The sequence below is a fragment of the Lepidochelys kempii genome, chromosome 2, assembly GCF_965140265.1.
Source record: "Lepidochelys kempii isolate rLepKem1 chromosome 2, rLepKem1.hap2, whole genome shotgun sequence".
Classification (NCBI taxonomy): Eukaryota; Metazoa; Chordata; order Testudines; family Cheloniidae; genus Lepidochelys; species Lepidochelys kempii.
This window is the reverse complement of record NC_133257.1, coordinates 231,096,646-231,114,363: the sequence shown is the minus strand read 5'-3', so window position 1 is coordinate 231,114,363 and position 17,718 is coordinate 231,096,646. Positions and strand designations below refer to the sequence as shown.

The 17,718-nt window shown below is 48.5% G+C and overlaps 1 non-coding gene across 1 annotated transcript; it reads right to left on the bottom strand.

Moving 5' to 3' along the window:
* Positions 1-440: 440 nt before the first annotated feature.
* Positions 441-631, bottom strand: LOC140908038 (U2 spliceosomal RNA). Its single transcript, XR_012157743.1, has one exon. It is a non-coding gene; the product is annotated as a U2 spliceosomal RNA (small nuclear RNA).
* Between the last annotated feature and the right edge of the window lie 17,087 nt (positions 632-17,718).

Genomic DNA, 17,718 nt, shown 5'->3' with positions numbered 1-17,718 from the left:
AGAACACTTTAACCTCCCTGGACACACAATAGCAGATTTAAAGGTAGCCATCCTGCAGCAAAAAAACTTCAGGACCAGACTTCAAAGAGAAACTGCTGAGCTTCAGTTCATTTGCAAATTTGACACCATCAGCTCAGGATTAAACAAAGACTGAGAATGGCTAGCCAACTACAAAAGCAGTTTCTCCTCCCTTGGTGTTCATACCTCAACTGCTAGAAGAGGGCCTCATCCTCCCTGATTGAACTAACCTCGTTATCCCTAGCCTGATTCTTGCTTACATACTTATACCTGCCTCTGGAAATTTCCACTACATGCAACTGACGAAGTGGGTATTCACCCACAAAAGCTTATGCTCCAATACATCTGATAGTCTGTAAGGTGCCACAGGACTCTTTGCCGTTCCACGGTAAGACTGCAACTGTAATCTAGCAGTTCACTTTTTTTCCCCCTCCATTCCTGGAGACAGTGCAATACCAGGGCGATGCATGGGGTGGACAGAGGAAGCTCCTAGTCCATCCCCCGTTCCAAAAATCAATTTAATATACAATCCTCAAATAAAGGACATATCAGATATTAAATTGATAAGAACAGATTTAATAATTTTATTAAAATGTTAAAATAAAAAAATGGTACAGAGTTTAAGCATAGAAGTTTCTGGTTATCAGGGAATAATGTACAGATTATCAAGGGGTGCGAAGTTTGTTTTAGGATCGGGTGGCGTAAGGAATACATAATCTGCAATATCCCCGATTGGGGGTAAAAGGTTAACGGGTCAAAGTACAGACATTGAGATATGAGGGTATATAGTCATATAATGGCTATGTTCAGGTGTGGAGTATAATGAGTGGATATGATGATGAGGATGGATTTACCCTCATTTGGTGAGATTTAATGTTCAGTGAGTTTATGGTTCCAGTTCATATGGTCCAACGGAAAAAGTCTCTCAGTTCCTTTCTCATAGTTGATGCACGATGTCATTCCAGCTCACACCTGGTACTGTCGGTGACCGGTGATGTGTTTGATGTAGATGTCCCTGGACCATCGGATGGTGTCTGAGATCATGAGGCGCCGCATGAGCCATGCGTAGTGTCGACCGATCCCACAGGTCCGCAGCACACGCTTGTTGCAGGGGTCCCAGGCACCCAGGGCTCCGACGATCAGGGCATCCATCTGCACCTCGTAGTCCTTCGCTCTCAAGGTGTCGGCCGGGGGGCGTATTTTTCCAGCTTACGGGCTCGGGCTTTGCAGAAGGCCGGCGTCCTGTTCTCAAAGGAGATTGTGACATCAGCGAGGATGATCTTTTTCTGGGTCTCGTTGGTGACTACCACGTCAGTTCGCAACTGGCTGTCAATACCGGGGATGGCGCAGTTCACGGCGACCTCCCCCAGGCGCGGTGCGATGGCTTTTACCAGGCAGTTCTGGATGGCATTGTGGCACAGCTGCCAGGCTCTGGAATGGGGCTTGCAGCTGCACAGGACGTGGGGCAGGGTCTCGCTGGAGTAGCCGCATTTCCTGCAATGCTTGTCTCGTTCCCATGGTGGACGGCTCTGTTGAGCCGGACGCAGTTGAGCCTGGCATGGTGGACGAACCGCCAGTTGGGGAAACGGGTGAAGCTGCCCCTGGCAAGGAAGTGGTCAAAGGCTTTACCCTGGTCTGGTTTACACTTCAGGGTTTCCATGTACAGTGAGTGGATGGCTGCCTTCAGGGTCCTCTCCAGCAGGCCCCTGGTGCTCGGGGTGACAATTGTGTTGTCGTCGGACCTGATCTGCAGCACCAGGACTCCCAGCTCCTGGCACTCCTCGCACCACTCCCAGCAGCAGCCAATGCGCTTCCCCAGGCAACGCGTGGCGTTGCGAGCATGGGACCACAGTGAAGCGATGTCGTGCCCGTCCTGTCCAAATTCGCCATCTAAGGAACCCCTCAGGAAGGTGGCGATGTCTTGGTTGGAGGGGGCTCTGCCGATCGGCTTCTTTGTTGCGTTATGGAGGGTGTTTGCCGTGATTTTCCATACCATGGTGTCAGGACACATCAGCAGGCGGAAGGAGTGGGTGATCACCGCGATGTCACACAGGTCGCCCATGCGGGGGACATTGGCACCGCCATGCCTGTGGGTGATGTAGACCAGCTCATTGCTGGCTCTTTGGGGAAGGAACAGCCACTTCTTCACCAGCTGCTGGACGATCTTGTCTGCCTTGTTGAGGGGTACCTTCACCACGGCGGATTCCCTTAGGATGAACAAGATGCGGGGGATCAGGAAGGTGTTCAGGGCATTTATCTTCTGCCACGGTGCTAGCAGGGAGGCGTCAATCTTGGCGGCGTCCTGCAAGATCTCCTGGATGGTGTCCTCGGGTGTCTGCCAGACACGGAAACCTGTCGGCGTGCCGAGGTACTGGTACGCCTGCCCCTCTGCCAGGGGGATGACGGGCTCGCCCTCGATCTGGAACCCCATCGTCTTCACTGAGTCCCTTTTTGCTGCTGTCGATGTGGAGAGTTGCACACTTCTTTGCATTGAAGCGGAGCCCCATCCTGTTAGCAGCTCACCTGGTGGCATGTAGCATACCTTGGAAGCTCTCTGGATCATCCATGGTCAGGACCAGGTCATCCATGTAAGCCTCCACTCACCCTCTCACCATGGAGGTTGAAGCCATCTGTGCCATTGGAGATCGCTCGTAGCAACGGATCCATGGCGAGGTTAAAGATGATGGGGCTGAGGGGACACTCTGCTGAGGATCGGGATCTCAGTGGTCTCCCCTTCAATCGAGCGAATGGTGGTGCTGCATCCCTTATACACCTCTCGGATCACATGAAGGAAGTTCTCTGGCATCCCAAATTCCTGGAGCGTGGCAAAGATGTGGTGGGGGGCATGGACCCAAAGGCATTTGCCAGGTTGAGCCACGCTACCACGCACTACCTCCATGCCCTTCTGGCCATTTCAGTGGTGGTTTGGAGGATGAAGTTATGTTCATAGAAGCCCTCACAGGACATGAAGCCTTTCTGGATGGAGTTGATGGCTCCCCCGCTCACCGATCACTTTGTGATCCTCAATGCCAGGCAACTGGCGTAGAGCTTGTACATCGTGGAGCAGAGGGAGATGGGCCTCCAGTTGCTGGGGTCATCCCACTCGCCCTCCTTGTACACCAGCACTGTCATGGCCTTCTTCCAGGAGCTGGGAGTCCATCAGAATTGCTTGCACTGGTTGAAGAGCGTGGTGAGGACCAGGCAGCCAGGATCTCACTTTTTCAGAAGGCTGCAGAGGAAGTAGTCTTTCCAAGGAGCTGTGTTTTTTATTTTTGAGAGTCTGGCCATCACTTCCTTGGGTGTATAGTCAGTCTCCAGGACACCTACTTCATCAACACGGGGCAGGGGGCAGAGGCACTCTGGGCGCTGCGTGTCGTTCCGGGCTATGCGGGCGAATACACCCATGAAGTAGCTGTAGAAATGCACAGACGGGATCGTGCAGTAGGGCAAGAGCCTGTCTAGGATCTCCCTCATGGCCTTGGAGTGGTTCGCCCGGTACAGCTTTTGGATCCTGGAAGCCGCTGCTGGATCATAGCGCCGGCTGGCATCTCTACTTCTGGTGGTGGTGGTGTGGTTTGGAGCAGGCATTCTGTGGGCAGGCAGGGCATTCTCCTGGTTCCAACTCCTCCTGGGAGTGATTTCCTCAGACAGTTCTTGGGTGAGCCTGTCTATGAGGAGGTCGAAGTCATCAGAGGAAGCTGCCACTTGTAGCTCCTCGATCCAGGCAGTCTGCCACGGAGTGGTAGCCCTCACCATCGGCCGCTGGTCCTCAGGGTCCTCGACCTCGTCTGTTGCAGGCTTTGAGCCTGCTGCATGGTTGGCCTGCCGTCTATCTTGTGGGTCAGGATTCCCTGCGGTTGGGTGCTGGGGAGGAATCTCTGACAGGATGGTGGCGTTGCTGGTGGTCGGAGAGATGCAGTCCGGCTCGGGGGTTGCTGGGACACCGCCAGTCCTTCTATGAGAGGCTGCTGCCTAGGCGGTTGCTGCTGGAGCGTGAGATCTCCCGTAGGCAGCGTCCCGCAGAATGGACTTGGGGGCCGTGCTGGTCCATCTGGTGATGAAGGCCTGGTGCTTTGGTGTCGTGGCGGGGCTGGTTCCTCCAGTGACGTCTGGAGTTTGTAGGGTGGTCTGAGGCATGGCTCTGGCTCCTCCGGTGGTTGGAGTTCGCAGGTCAGTCCGAGGCTCTTCCGGTGACAGGATCCCAAGCAGCTATGTGCCGTGGGGCGCTGATCCTTCTGGGGACGGGGACGTGCTGGATTTTTCAAAAATGGCAGCAAGACAATCCATCTTCAGAGCAGGTGTTTCAAGTGTTCATCAAAAGAGAATAAACTGACAAGAACAGATTGTACACTTGACCTTAGCTCATAGAGCCGAGAAATCTAATTACAGAATGCACCACCAGTTTGGAGTGTCTTCCCTATTTTTAATAGTCTGCCCTGAGGTAGGCACTCATGGTTGTGAACCACTCCAGACAGAATGACAACTACAATCTCTTCTTACTGATCGTTTCATGTGAGTATCAGTCAGGAATCAAGTTTGAGGGAAATACCTTTTTCAAACCAAGACCCCATGTTGCAACAGAAAAAAGGCCCAGGATTTCATTCCATTGAGCCATAAAGAAAGAGAGGGTAATCATAACCCCCAGTTTGAGAACCTAACTTCAATATCAAGCCCCATGCACAACTGCAGAATGTTTTTACCAAAGTAATCAGCAATTAAATAGTTTTGACATTTAAACAGTCATTATTGGGTATTGGGGTCAACACATTTAGGTCAATAGGGGCAGTTTCTTTATACCTGCCATAGGACAGCATTGCATCAGTTCTTACTCAGAATATCAGCAATGCAATCTACAAGACTTGAAACTTTTTTTTTTTTTAATGAAATCCTACATTTTTTTCCAGCAGCTGATGTGGCTGCTAGAGAAGCACTAAGCATGGCATGCCACAGCATCTGAGCCCAGTCTGCTCCTCAGTGTCAGAGAAGCCATTCCTGAGAGAAAAGCTGAATATGAACATGCACATAATTTGCTCTTTGTTCCACTCTCCTCACCCCCACCCCATAAAGTGCTTAAAAGTAATTTGAATTCCAGAAGAGAAATCTCCCCTCTAGAAACTACTGGGTCCAGACTGCTGTTTTTTAGTCATGAACCATTAAACCCTTTCGCTGAACCACTTTGACTCTGCTATGCATGCTCTAATTGCAAACATTACTGATAAATACTGTATTACTTAATGATAAATTAGCAGCATTTGGCACTGCCAGTACAGTATGTACGGTACTAAAACAGCATTTAGATAAGCATAGGAAAATGTGTTCTACACACTGCAGTAGAAATTAGAGACACAATTAATGGATGCTGGCAGCATTGCGCATTGGCAACAGTGCTATTCCAGGCATTGCTCAGTGACTGCTAATAGATGCAGAAGCATTTTTTCCCCCATGTACTAAGAGAGAAGTTTTACTACAAACCAACATTTTAATCGGACACACGCACCAATGCCATAGTTCATCTGCACTTTTTTAGTAGTAAGCATACATAGCAGGGGGTTTGGTTACTTTCATTTTGCTGTGATAAGAGTGGCAAAGTTGACCAATTTTTGACCCACTTAAAAGGTTACTAGGCCTAAGACTGTCACAGCCTTCTAACATCTAATTAGTAGTTTACACGTCTCCAAAATCAAAGGAGCAATCAGTGCTGGCCCTAGACCAAATGGTGTCCCAGGTGAGGCGCATCTTTGTCACCCCCAGTCTCCATTTGTTAAACTTTTGAATCCTTATTTTTTATTGCATGTGTAGCCCATTTCTCAACTTTGATACACAATGTGCATGCATCATTTATCCCTGTCATAGAAGACGATACATTTCCCTTTTTTCACTAACAACAAGAACAGCACCCCAAGCCCGGCACCCCAGGCAGTCACTTGGGTCACCTGCCCTAAATCTGGCCCTGGGATGTTTAGCAAAATCGGGCAACATTGGAAACATTTCATTGAAAGCATCTGCTCAGGGACAAAGGTCATTTTGGTTAGCATTATCTCAAAGAGGAGTTAGCAGAAATAAAAAAGGCACAGAGAAATGTAATTCTAACCACAAATGATAAAGAATTTTTTTCTCAAGTTAGATCAATGATTTTCAAGCTTCTTGAGCCAAAAGACCCATTACTAAATTACTTTCCTCATCAACCCTCTCCTCGAAAGAAGCATGTTCCCTTTTCCAAGTGTTTCTGTTAATTTTAATCAAAACATCCTGTCTCCAAACTGCCTTCAGTCTTCCACTGGGCTTTCTTCAGGACTGGTCTAGCAGCAGTGGAATGGCAATACTGTTTGACCGGCCTACTAAACAGTAATTTGCATTCTCCTACCTGAAAAAAATCAAAACAAAAACAACAAAAACTGCCCTTTAGAAGCGTCCTCCAATGCCAAGCAGAGAAGTTAACCCTGTAGGGGGATGGTTAGGAAAGTATCCAGAGAAGGAGATGAACACAAATAGTGCAAGAAAAACCCCACCACCTAACACAAGCTCAAACAGTGTGTAACTATCTTTCTTTTTTAATAAGTGCACACATGTGGGTTTGCATGTAGCTACTATCAGTCACGTATTTTACTGAAACACTTCAGCATTAAACTACAAATAGTTCACCTATGATTCCTTACTTTTCTTCTTCCTTCTTTCCCTTTCTTTTGCTCCATTTTCATCTTGCCTCTTTTTCCTCCAAAAGCTTCACTCTCATTCCATCCTTCTTAGTTTTGCTAACTTCCTCACCGCACCTTTCCCCTTGTCCACAAGAACTTCTCCGTTCCCTCTCACTTTCATATCATGCCTAACCAACCCCATCAATCTCTCCACACTTTCCCCATAACTCTCAAGTATCCTTAAATTTCACAGATCATCATTCACTTGAACAGGTTTGAGATGAGGTGACCATATGTCCCGTTTTCACCAGGACAGCCCCTTTTTTAAGCCCTGTCCTGACTGTCCCAATGACTCCCCCCACCCCCCAAAAGTGGACATTTGTCCCATTTGCTCTTGCTCACTTGATCAGTTGGCGAGAGCAAATGGGACAAATGCCCACTTTTGTCAAAGAAGTGGGGTCTGGCATGGAGGAACGTACGCAGGGGGCAAGCAGAGATGACAGTCCCTTGCTGAGGTGGGTGGAAGCAGCATTCCAGCATGTAGGGGGCAGGCAGGGTTCCAGAGACCAGCAAGAGCCCTGGGGGGAGCGGCGGGAGGGTTGTTTTGGCAAGCAGCTGGGGGTGTCCTATTTTCCCTTTGGGAAATATAATCGCCCTAGTTTGGGGGCATTTCAAGCTACAATGCAAAATTCTCCCACATCTGCTATTCAAGAGTCACTGCCTTCTTCGTTTTCAGACAAGAAGCTGCTAACTCACATAATCTTCACTGGCCAGATATTTGAAAGGCCAGCTGCAGCCCCACTACCTGAGAAACACATCAGGCTCATGTTTGCAGGAAGGAAAAGGAGCTCTCTGCCCTCTCTCCCCCGTGGCCCTTTCATTAAACAGAAAGGTGAGTGTATATTCCATATTTGGACAGCAATATATATTGACCCGATAAATTGTTAAAAATAAAGAAAGCTGGCCAATTCTTCTATTGAGACAGTAGACAATGATATGTCCCTAACGCTGGTGCTGTAGATCACTGGCTAAATGCAGCGCCTACAAAAGGAAACAAAATCCTTTAGTGCCATCTAGAGGACACTTATGAACTAGCAGATAAAGAATTACCTCTGCATGCTACAAGAAACCCAGGAGAGAAACAGTTATAGCCAGGACATTTTTCTATAGCAATGTTTAACCCTAATCTGTAATACAAAAATAAGCCTCACTTGAATATTTTGTGATTTTGGGGGTAAATCACCATTTAAGTGATGTAACGGTACACTTGGAATCCAAGTGCATAAGAGCTTCCCTACCCTCCATTTGTACTAAATCTAGAAAAGTTCTCTGTAATAAAGTTTAAATTGAATGTGTAAAACAGAATTAAACATCACCTCACTTAACTAACCCTCACTTTCACCAGTGTTACTCAGTCACCACCTCTCCCAACCCTTGCTGCTCAGAGGAAGAGAGGCCATCAGAGAACAGGGGGGTTGATCAACACAGCAGTCGTTTTGCTTTTCTTGGATGTTTGGTGGAGTCGAATGCACCCCCTACTGCCTGACACATTTGACACAGTACAAAATATTCACTCTCCGCCCCCCCTGCACAAGGAAAGAAAAGGCATGACTGAAATTTGTCTTCTTCCCAGTAGCCAAAGAAGAGGATAATTGGTTGGGGGGAGAGGCGGGTGTCAGGTGGTGGTGTTATGTCTGAGATATTAAGGTACTGTTATGACATCACAATTCAGCATCAGGACAGCTCACTTGCATCTCTGCACTTTCATTCACTTATTAAATGACTCTCTAAGCTCTTTAAATTTGAGCCTTACCTTCCTAGATTAAACAGTTACTAACCTTTCCATAACTGTTGTTATTCGAGATGTGTTGCACATGTCCATTCCACTGTAGATGTGCGTACATGCTCGTGCCCAGTTCCCAGAGTTTTTTCCCCTTAGTAGTATCTGTCAGGTCAGCACAAGTGCTCTCTGCTGCCTTGCACACTGCATGTAGGCATAGAGGGCAGAGCCCGCTCCAACCTCTCTCAGTTCCTTCCTACAGAAAGACTCCCATAGAGAGAGGAAGGAGTGCAGGTTGTGTAATAGAAATATGCAACACATCTTGAAGAACAACAGTTTATGGAAAGGTTAGTAATCATTTCTTCTTCAAGTGATTGCATAGTGCAGGTGACTCAAAGCAGTCCCAAGTGGAGGTGTGTTGGGAGTCTACCATTATTGGCATTGCCTCACGCCCTAGTATCATAGAATGCTTTCCCAATACCATCTACTTCTGAGGCATTTGAGGCTGCAAGAAACTTGTTAAATCTCACAGAACTGCCATCATTAGCAATTTAAGAGTCTTGCCTGGTGCCTACGTACCAAAATTAGTGACTTCGCCACACTGTGCAGGTCCATCAGAATCAGCTATTTAGTGTACCAATTAATATGGTACTGTCTAGGGAAAAGCCACAAATGATCTACTCAGCGACCCTTTCTTTAGAGTCTGAACATACCTCACTGGTAGAGAGAGATACATCCTACTATCCCTGCAAGAAGAGGATTCTTCTTCTTCAGACTGTGAAGTGGGTTCCTCTGTGTCCCAGCCTCGTTGTTTTCACCATCTGCAATATACTTCTTGTCCATCCTGGTTTCAGCATCGGTGTCAACAGGGGGCATACTGAGAAATTGGAGATGGGCCGTATCAGTGGCCTTTTGGAACCCATTGGAATTTCCCCCTCTGGCAAGAGCATCCCCTCATCCGACTCCACCTACTGGCCATCAGGAGCATCAAGGCTGCAAACATCCTACGGTTGGTACCGAGCCTGGCACGGAGCAGATTCAGGACTCCTCTCAAGCACCCAGGAGAAGAGCAGGAACTGGACCAGTCCCCAGCACCATTGGCAATCTTTTCCTTTTTCTCTGATTAGGCAATTGTGATAGATCCTCTCTTTCTGCCTCCTGATGATTTCAAGACTCATCAGGAATTGTTGAGGAGGATGGCTTTGGCCCTACATCCACCCAGAAGCAATCCAGGAAAAGTCCTACAGACATGTAGACATCTTGTCATCAGCAGCCCCAGCTAGGATAGCTCTATTAATAAGGCTATCTTGGGGCTTACCAAGGTTCTTTGGCAGCTTCCCTGCCATCTGTTGCAAAAACGCTAGAGAAGAGGTTCTACGTTTTCTCTCAGAGATTCAAGCATCTCTGTAATCATCCCCCTCTGGGCTCCCTAGTAGTGTATGTTGGCAGCCAATGAGAGAGACAGACAGACAGACACATGGGCACCAGGCATCAACCCCAAAGAACAGAGGCATAAAAGCTAGACTTATTTGAGGAAGCTTTACTCCAGTTACAACTTTGTATGCAAACCAACAAACTTTGGTCAGGTGCTACAATTTCACCCTGTGGGAGACAGTTTCAAAGTTCAAAGACAAATTTCCACATTATGCAAAACAGGAGTTTCAGACATTGATCTTGGAAGGCAAGTTGGTTGCCAGAATGGATCTGCGTACTGGTCCGGAGGCAGCAGATAATGCAGCAAGTGGCATGGCCTCTGTCACCACTATGAGGTGCTCATCATGATTACAATCTTCTGGCCTCCTGCCAGAGGTTCAACCATCAGACCTCCCCTTTGAAGGGTCATTGCTCTTTTTGGCAAAAATGGAAGAGACCCTGCGTAGTGCCAAGGACTCTAGAGCAATCCTAAAACCCCTAAGCATTTACACCTCAAAAGCAGTGGTGAGCTGGAGCCAGTTTGCACCGGTTCGCTAGAGCTGGTTGTTAAATTTAGAAGCCCTTTCAGAACCAGTTGTCCCACAAGGACTCCTTGTGGGACAACTGGTTCTGAAAGGGCTTCTAAATTTAACAACCAGTCAAAAGTGGCGCCTTAGGCGCCGACTCCGTGGGTGCTCTGGGGCTGAACCACCCACAGGAAAAATTTGATGGGTGCAAAGCAGCCACCGGCAGCTCCCCGTGCCCGGCCCCAGCTCACCTCCGTTCTGCCTCCTCCCCTGAATGCCCCCCTTCCCCCCCCCCGGGCTTCCCACGACTCAGCTGTTCATGCGGGAAGCCTGGGAGAGCGGAGAAGCAGGTGGTGGCTTCACGCTTAGGCCCAGGGAGGCGGAGGTGGAGCAGAGGTGAGCTGGGGCGGGGGGGCATGAGGAGGGCTGACCGCGCCGCAGCAGGTAACTTGGGCGGGGGGGGGGGGGGGGAGGGCGCACAGGGGAATCGCTCCCTGCCCCAGCTCACCTCCGCCACCCTCGGCCTGAGCGCGAAGCCGCCGCCTGCTTCTCAGCCCTCCCAGGCTTCCCGTGCGAACAGCTGATTCGCAGGAAGCCGGGGGAGGGGGAGGAGCAGAGCAGGGCGTGTTCAGGGGAGGAGGCGGAGTGGAGGTGAGGTGAGGTGAGGTGAGCTAGGGCCGGGCAGTGCTCCAGCCCCGGAGCACCCACGGAGTCGGTGCCTAAGGCACCACTTTTGATGTGGTCAGTGGGGGGAGCGACTGCTCCCCCCCAGCTATGCTCCCCCGCCCCTAGGAGCCAGAGGGATCTGCCGGATGCTTACCTGGGGCAGCTCCCAGGAAGCACTGCTGGGACTCCCCACCTCGGCCCCTGGCAGGTCCCTCTGGCTCTTAGGGGCAGGGTGGGCACCCACTACGGTGGCCCATGAGACGCTCCTGCCCAGTCCTGGGGGCAGTCAGGGGACAGGGGAGGGGGATGGATGGGGCAGGGGTCCGGGGGGGGGTGGGCATCAAGGAACACGGGGTGTTGGATGGGCTAGGGGGGCGGGGATGGGCCACGACCCCCTCGTGGGGTAAGGAGGGAACCAGTTAAGATTTTGGCAGCTCATCACTGCCCAAAAGTGAAGCAGAAGGCCTTCTGTCCTCACAAGTCCCAGCAATTTCAGGGGTTTGCCCCCTTGAGACCAGGATATCCCAAGGGGAAGGAGAACAGGTTACAAAAGACAATAACTATCATCCTCTGCAGATGCTGGTTCATCGAGGCAGGTGGCATCCTCTGAAAGCTCATTTTGATGGGCTAGTCAAGAGCAGACTAGCAGTTCTAAAAGTGCCATCTATTTCTTTCCTAGTTTTTGCAAACCTCCTATCTCACTTCTATCATGCTTGGGCCCACCTTGCAACAGGTCTGTGGGTTCTAAGCATGGTGGAAGTGGGATACACACTCCAATATATTTTTACCACACCCCTTCCTCCTTTTCCATCCTTCTTCAGAGACCTCTCTCACAGAACTGTTACTGCAAGGGATACAATCGCTTCTTCTTGTAGTAGCTATAGAGGAGGTCCCTCTTTTGTTTAGGCAAAAGAGGTTTTACTCCCAATACTTCCTGATCCTGAAAGTAAAAGGGGGTTTCAGGCTTATTTTACATCTAAGGTTGTTAAACAAGTTCCTAAAAAAATCAGAATTCTGGGTGGTCACTCTAGCTTCCATTATTCCTTCCCTGGAGCCAGGGCACTGGTATGGGGCTTTTGACTTGAAGGATGGCTACTTTCACACGGCAATTAATCAAAGCCACAGAAAATTTTTAATATTCACTGTCCACTCTTGTCATTATCAGTGCAAGGATTCCCCTGTGATGTCTCTGCTGCCCCATGTGTTTTTACTAAGTGTATGGTTGCGGTAGCAGCATTCCGTTGGAAGTTAGGGGTCTACATCTTCCCTTACCTGGAGGACAGGCTGATTTTAGGTGAATCCAGATTGCAGGTGTTATCCAGCATAAACATAATCTGATCCACATTTGATAAGCTCAGCCTGCTGATCAACACAGAGAAGTCAGTCCTTCCTCTGGCACAGAAAACAGAATTTATTTGGGGGGCTTGGAATTTACAATGACCAGAGCCTTCCTATCTCAGCCAAGGTTTCAGACAATGCAAAGTATCATTGTAGACTTAAAAGGTTACCCTTCACCATGTTAAGAAACTAAATAAGGCTGCTGGGACACATAGCAGCATACACTTATGTAGTTCAATACACCAGGCTGCATTCCAGACTGCTACAAGGCTGGTTGGCCAAGGTGCATTTATCAAGGAATCCCCATAGAGACACGTTAGTGCACATACCAAATTGGATCTTATCCTCCCTAGATAGGTGGGCTGATCCAGACAATGTCTGTAAGGGTGTTCCCGTCACCCCACCTCAAGATCTCTCACCTTAGTCATGAATGCCTCGGGCCTGAGTTTGGAGAGCACAGTTGGATGCAGTTGCACAGATGCGGTTTCTCTGGTCTCCCCAAGATCTCAGTCTACACATAACTAACAAGGAGTTGCAAGCTATCCAGTTATCTTGCATGACATTCCTTACTCACATTGGGTACCGGAGCCACACAAACAACAATTTTTTTTAAAACTACACTAACTATACAGAAACTAAAACAGGTACTATTTGCACAGTAGATTAAAAGACTTGCAGAAACAAGGAAAGGGAGCTTCAACAACCATCACGGGTGGCAGGAAGTAACTGAGAGGGATTGTGGTGACTATGCCATTTACGTCTGCACGTAATGTGGGAGGCAGCAGAGGGCACTCATGCTGCCCCAACAGAAACCACCAAGGGAAAAAGCTAACAACTGTGCCCTCGTGTGCACTTACACCTACAGTGGAATGGAGATGTGCAGTCAGTAGAAGAATTCCTAATTACTTGATCAGTGGTTAAGTAACAATTCTTCCTCCTGCTCTCCACCATCCCCCGCTTGCCTTGCCATTTACACCCATAAAAGTGCTTTGCATTTAAGGGACATCAAGAGTTTCAATTTGAGTCAGGTTATACTACAAATGCTCCCGTGTTCCCTTGCCAGTTCTGATGGGTTATAAACTTACATTTATAAGTGTTTTTCTCTCCCGTTGGTGTGTGAAAGAGCCACAAACAACTGAGGAAACTGGCTGACCGTACACAGGGAAAGAGTGGAAGTGACTATATGCAAAGCGCTGTCAAATGCACAAAATAAACACATATTATAAACAAAGAAAATATGAACTAGTTCCTCCTTATTTTTGTCATTTGCTTTATTTTCCTCTATTGTTTTGAAGGGGAGAGCCAGAAAGCTGTTTGTGTATGCAAGCGGCATCCAGAGAGCAATCTATGGAGGGAAAGCCAATCAGCAGGAAGCCCAAGAGCTGATATGAGGAGGCTGGATGAAAAGCCTAGCACTGATTAGGGAATCAAGTTGCATCTAACTGAGGGCAAGTAGGATGTGGAGGTGACTCTACAGCAGGACAAGAAGATGACCCTGCAGAGGGATGCAGGACCAGAGGCTATGGGACTAAACGCTGGCCAGTGCAACCTACAGCCCAGTACTTAATTGCCATGCATGGGAGGGAGGCAGCCCAGGAAGGGGCAGCCTAGGAACTAGATCTGAGAAGATCTATGAGATTCAATTACCCTAGCACCCTTTCAATTACCCTAGGCTGCCTCTAGGGAAGGAACCCCTTCTCTTTTATTGTAACTGTTCAAGCTGCTGCACACTTTTCTGCCAACTCCAGTAAAGAATTCTGTCACTTACCAGATGTGTGTGTGTTTAAAGGGAACCCACCCAAAGGATGAAGTCTTCAGAGCCTTCTGCTTGCTTCTGAGCTGTGGTACATTGGCTATGGTACCAAGTATCTAAAAAAGACAGTGTACCATACTATTCTCAGTGATGCTGTGCAGTGGGGCTGGTTAACCAGGTCTGGAATGCCCTTCGCTAGCTGCAAACCTTGAAAAACAGCCTACCTTTTCCAACAGAAAACATGGAAAGGGCCAGAAGTTTGGAGCAGCGGTTTTTAGAATGAAGTTTGGAAAGGTTACAAAATGAGGAAAAGGACAACGTGCACATCGGTGAAGGAGGTAGTTGGAGTCAAGTCCCATACAGAACATCTAGTGTCACGGTGTCATTTACCAGGAAGCAAGGAGGTGAAGAACAGTGAAAGCCCAAGGATTGAGCACATGCTACCTCCCATCCCTAGACTCAGAATTCCCAGAGAAAAGAAAAAAACACAGTTAAAGGAAGAGAGAACACAAGGGATGGGAGGAATACCTGCATACATTCCTTCACCAATGAGTAAACTCCTAGTCAAGCATTCCCCTCTTCTCCCATCCTGCTGTTGTACAGACTACCTTGCGGATGTGACAAGCAGTAGGGTGAGGCCTTACCTGAGAAGGAGGTTGGAGTTCCATATGCCCCCATGTGTACCCTGTGGAGGAATCTAGATCCGCTAAGTGGAGGTTGCTGAAACAAAGATCAGCCAACAGCCCCAGCAGATCGAGACACATGGCCTCTGTTTTGCACCCAAGAAACACAGTTGTATCTGGTGGAGTATCCCTTCAGTGCTAGCTGAGGGGCTTAACCCTCATGCTGATATACAGTGTTGAGGCATTTTAACGAGCCACTCATTTTGACCTTAGATGCAGGTAATTCTTTCATTACTCCAGGAACACAAACAGCCTAAGTCCTATGCTCATAAAATCTGCTAGTAGAGCTTGCTGGAGGAAAAGAATTCCATTTTGTGGCAACTTTCAAGGTTTCAAAGGTTGTTTTCATTCTGCATTGAAACAATAACGAAACCTTAGGAACATTTTTACAAAAACAGAATTACAGTACAGTGGCTTACAGTACTGCTCTGCCAAAGCCAGCATCGTCCCGGGCCTACTGGGTAAGTGTATACTGGGACATGAACGTGTGGATGGATGACCAGGTGACCACCCTACAGATGTCCTGGATAGGCATTTGGGCCAGCAAAGCTGCCGAAGAGGCCTACACCCTGGTTGAGTGGGCGGTTACAATCACTGGAGGTGGCACCTTTGCCTGATCGTAGCAGCAGCGAATGCAGCCAGTGATCCAGTATCCGGTCAAAGAATTTCTTCTTGGATGACCTTTCATCCTGTCGGCCCCCGTGATGAACAACTGCGTTGACCTGGGGAATGGCTTGGTTCTTTCAATGTAAAAGGTTAGTGCCCTCCTGACATCTAGGGAATGCAACCTATGCTCCTCCTCTGATTTATGCAGTTTTGGAAAAAGTACTGGTAAATAAATGTCCTGGCCCATATGAAACTGTGAGACCACCTTGGGCAGGAAAGCCGGGTGTGGCCACAGCTGCACCTTGTAAAAGATCGTACAGGTACGTTCCGAGGTGAGCGCCCTAATCTGAGACCTGGCAGGCAGATGTTATTGCCACCAAGAACACGACCTTCCAGGAAAGGGGAAGGAGAGAGCAGGAAGCCAGAGGCTCGAAGGGGGGGTCCCATGAGCCACGACAGCACAAGATTCAGGTTCCACGGAGGAATGGGGTCCCTGACGTGCGGGTAGAGGCGCTTGAGGCATCTGGCACGTATGTCCTGGGCGAAAACCGACCTACCCTTGAATGGCAGATGGAAGGCCAAGATAGCAGCCAAGTGGACTTGGACCGTTGCCCTTCTAGCAACCAGGGAGGAGTAGTTGCGGTTTGTGTCTGCCAACTGACCCTGGTTGGCGAACAGCGAGGCGAGGATCAGTGCCTGCTCATCGAGTGCTACCGGTGGGGGCTGGAGACTGGTGCCGTGACAGGGCATCCGGGGCGAATTCCCAGCCGGGACTCACTACCAAACTAAATTAACACTTACCTTAATGGCTAAGTACCTACGAAGAGGAAGACAATGGACTGTAAAGAACTGCTAATGCTCTTGCAATGCAAAACGAGGTGCTCCGACCAACCATCATGGGTGGTAAGAAGGAACTGAGTGGCGTAAGTTCGGCGGTGCCCAATATACTACCGCATGAGTGCAGCACTCAAAGGGGTGCCGCAGCAGACCCTTCGGATACCACTACGGCAAAAGTCTCCGACGACTGTACACATGGGTGCGCACGCACCTAGAATGGAATCAACATGAGCAAGCACTAGAAGAAATCTCTCTTACCACACAAACTGGAAATGGTTGCCCACATACTGGAGTAAATCTCATTTGTTGCTTTTTATCTGCTACCCAAGAATCTAGCAATTTTAGGGGAGAATCCCTTTGCTAGGAATTGAAACTCCTCTGCCTGCAGGACAGGAGGATCAGGAAAGGCAGAGGCAGCAGAGGTTGATGGAAAATTGAGAAGAAATTGTATTTTTGGAAAGTTGCTTTTCTGTTTGTCTATCTTGTCTTTTCAATTGCAAGCCCTTGGGGTGGGGGCTGCCTAGGATAATGGGGCTTCAACCCTGGGCGAAGCCTTTAGGTGCTACCAGAATATAAACAGGAATACTAATTCACTGCAAAAATGGCCAAGGACCCTGATAAAAGAAACCTAGATGGGAGATAAAGATAAGGTCAAAATACACATATTTAGTCTGAAGGAACAGTTTAGTTTACCAAAAGCTAATGAACTACTTAAAAATCCAGTGATGCCAATGCATCATTTTGGTATAAAACGCTTACATTCAAACAGACTATATTGCATGTGCATTATGGGGAAGGGTGAAATGAAGCCTTTCCATTCTCTCAACCAAAAATGACCTACTTTTCTAACTTCTCTCAGGATGATAAATGGTGTGACAGAAATGGTGAATACCTTCTTTTTTCTAGAAAAAGGTAATGTTTTCCCCTAATACAGAGATGTTCATTTGCCCCATATTATTGAAAAGACACAAGGTTACCTTGGAGGAAGAGGAGGAGTATACTTTATGCCAAATGACAATTTACATATTTCTTACTTTGTCTAGTACTAACTATGTAAGAAGGTCTCTGTCATAGGGTAGCTGGCCCCTGTAGATAGACTAGGCCCAGCTCCCCTGGATCAGGGCAGGTGAGTCCAATCAGCCAGTTAAAGGGGGCTGAGCTACACATTAGCCTATAAAGCACTGCCAGTGGAAAGGACGAAGGTGAAAGGAAGAAAGTGTGTGTGGGGGGGCATAGGGGGAGAGCCACACTGGAGTTGAGCTAACTCTGGTGGTAGGTCCCCTGTGGCAAGGGACCAGGTGCTCAGAGAGAGAGAGCCCTGAGGCTGCTGTCCCAGACAGGGAACAGAGCTGGTCAGAACTGGGAATCTGCCAGAGGCCCGAGAGGGCACAGATGAAACCTGAAAGCGAGAACTGACTTAAAAGACTGTTTTTCTGTTTGTTTACTTGCTTCTATTAAGAAA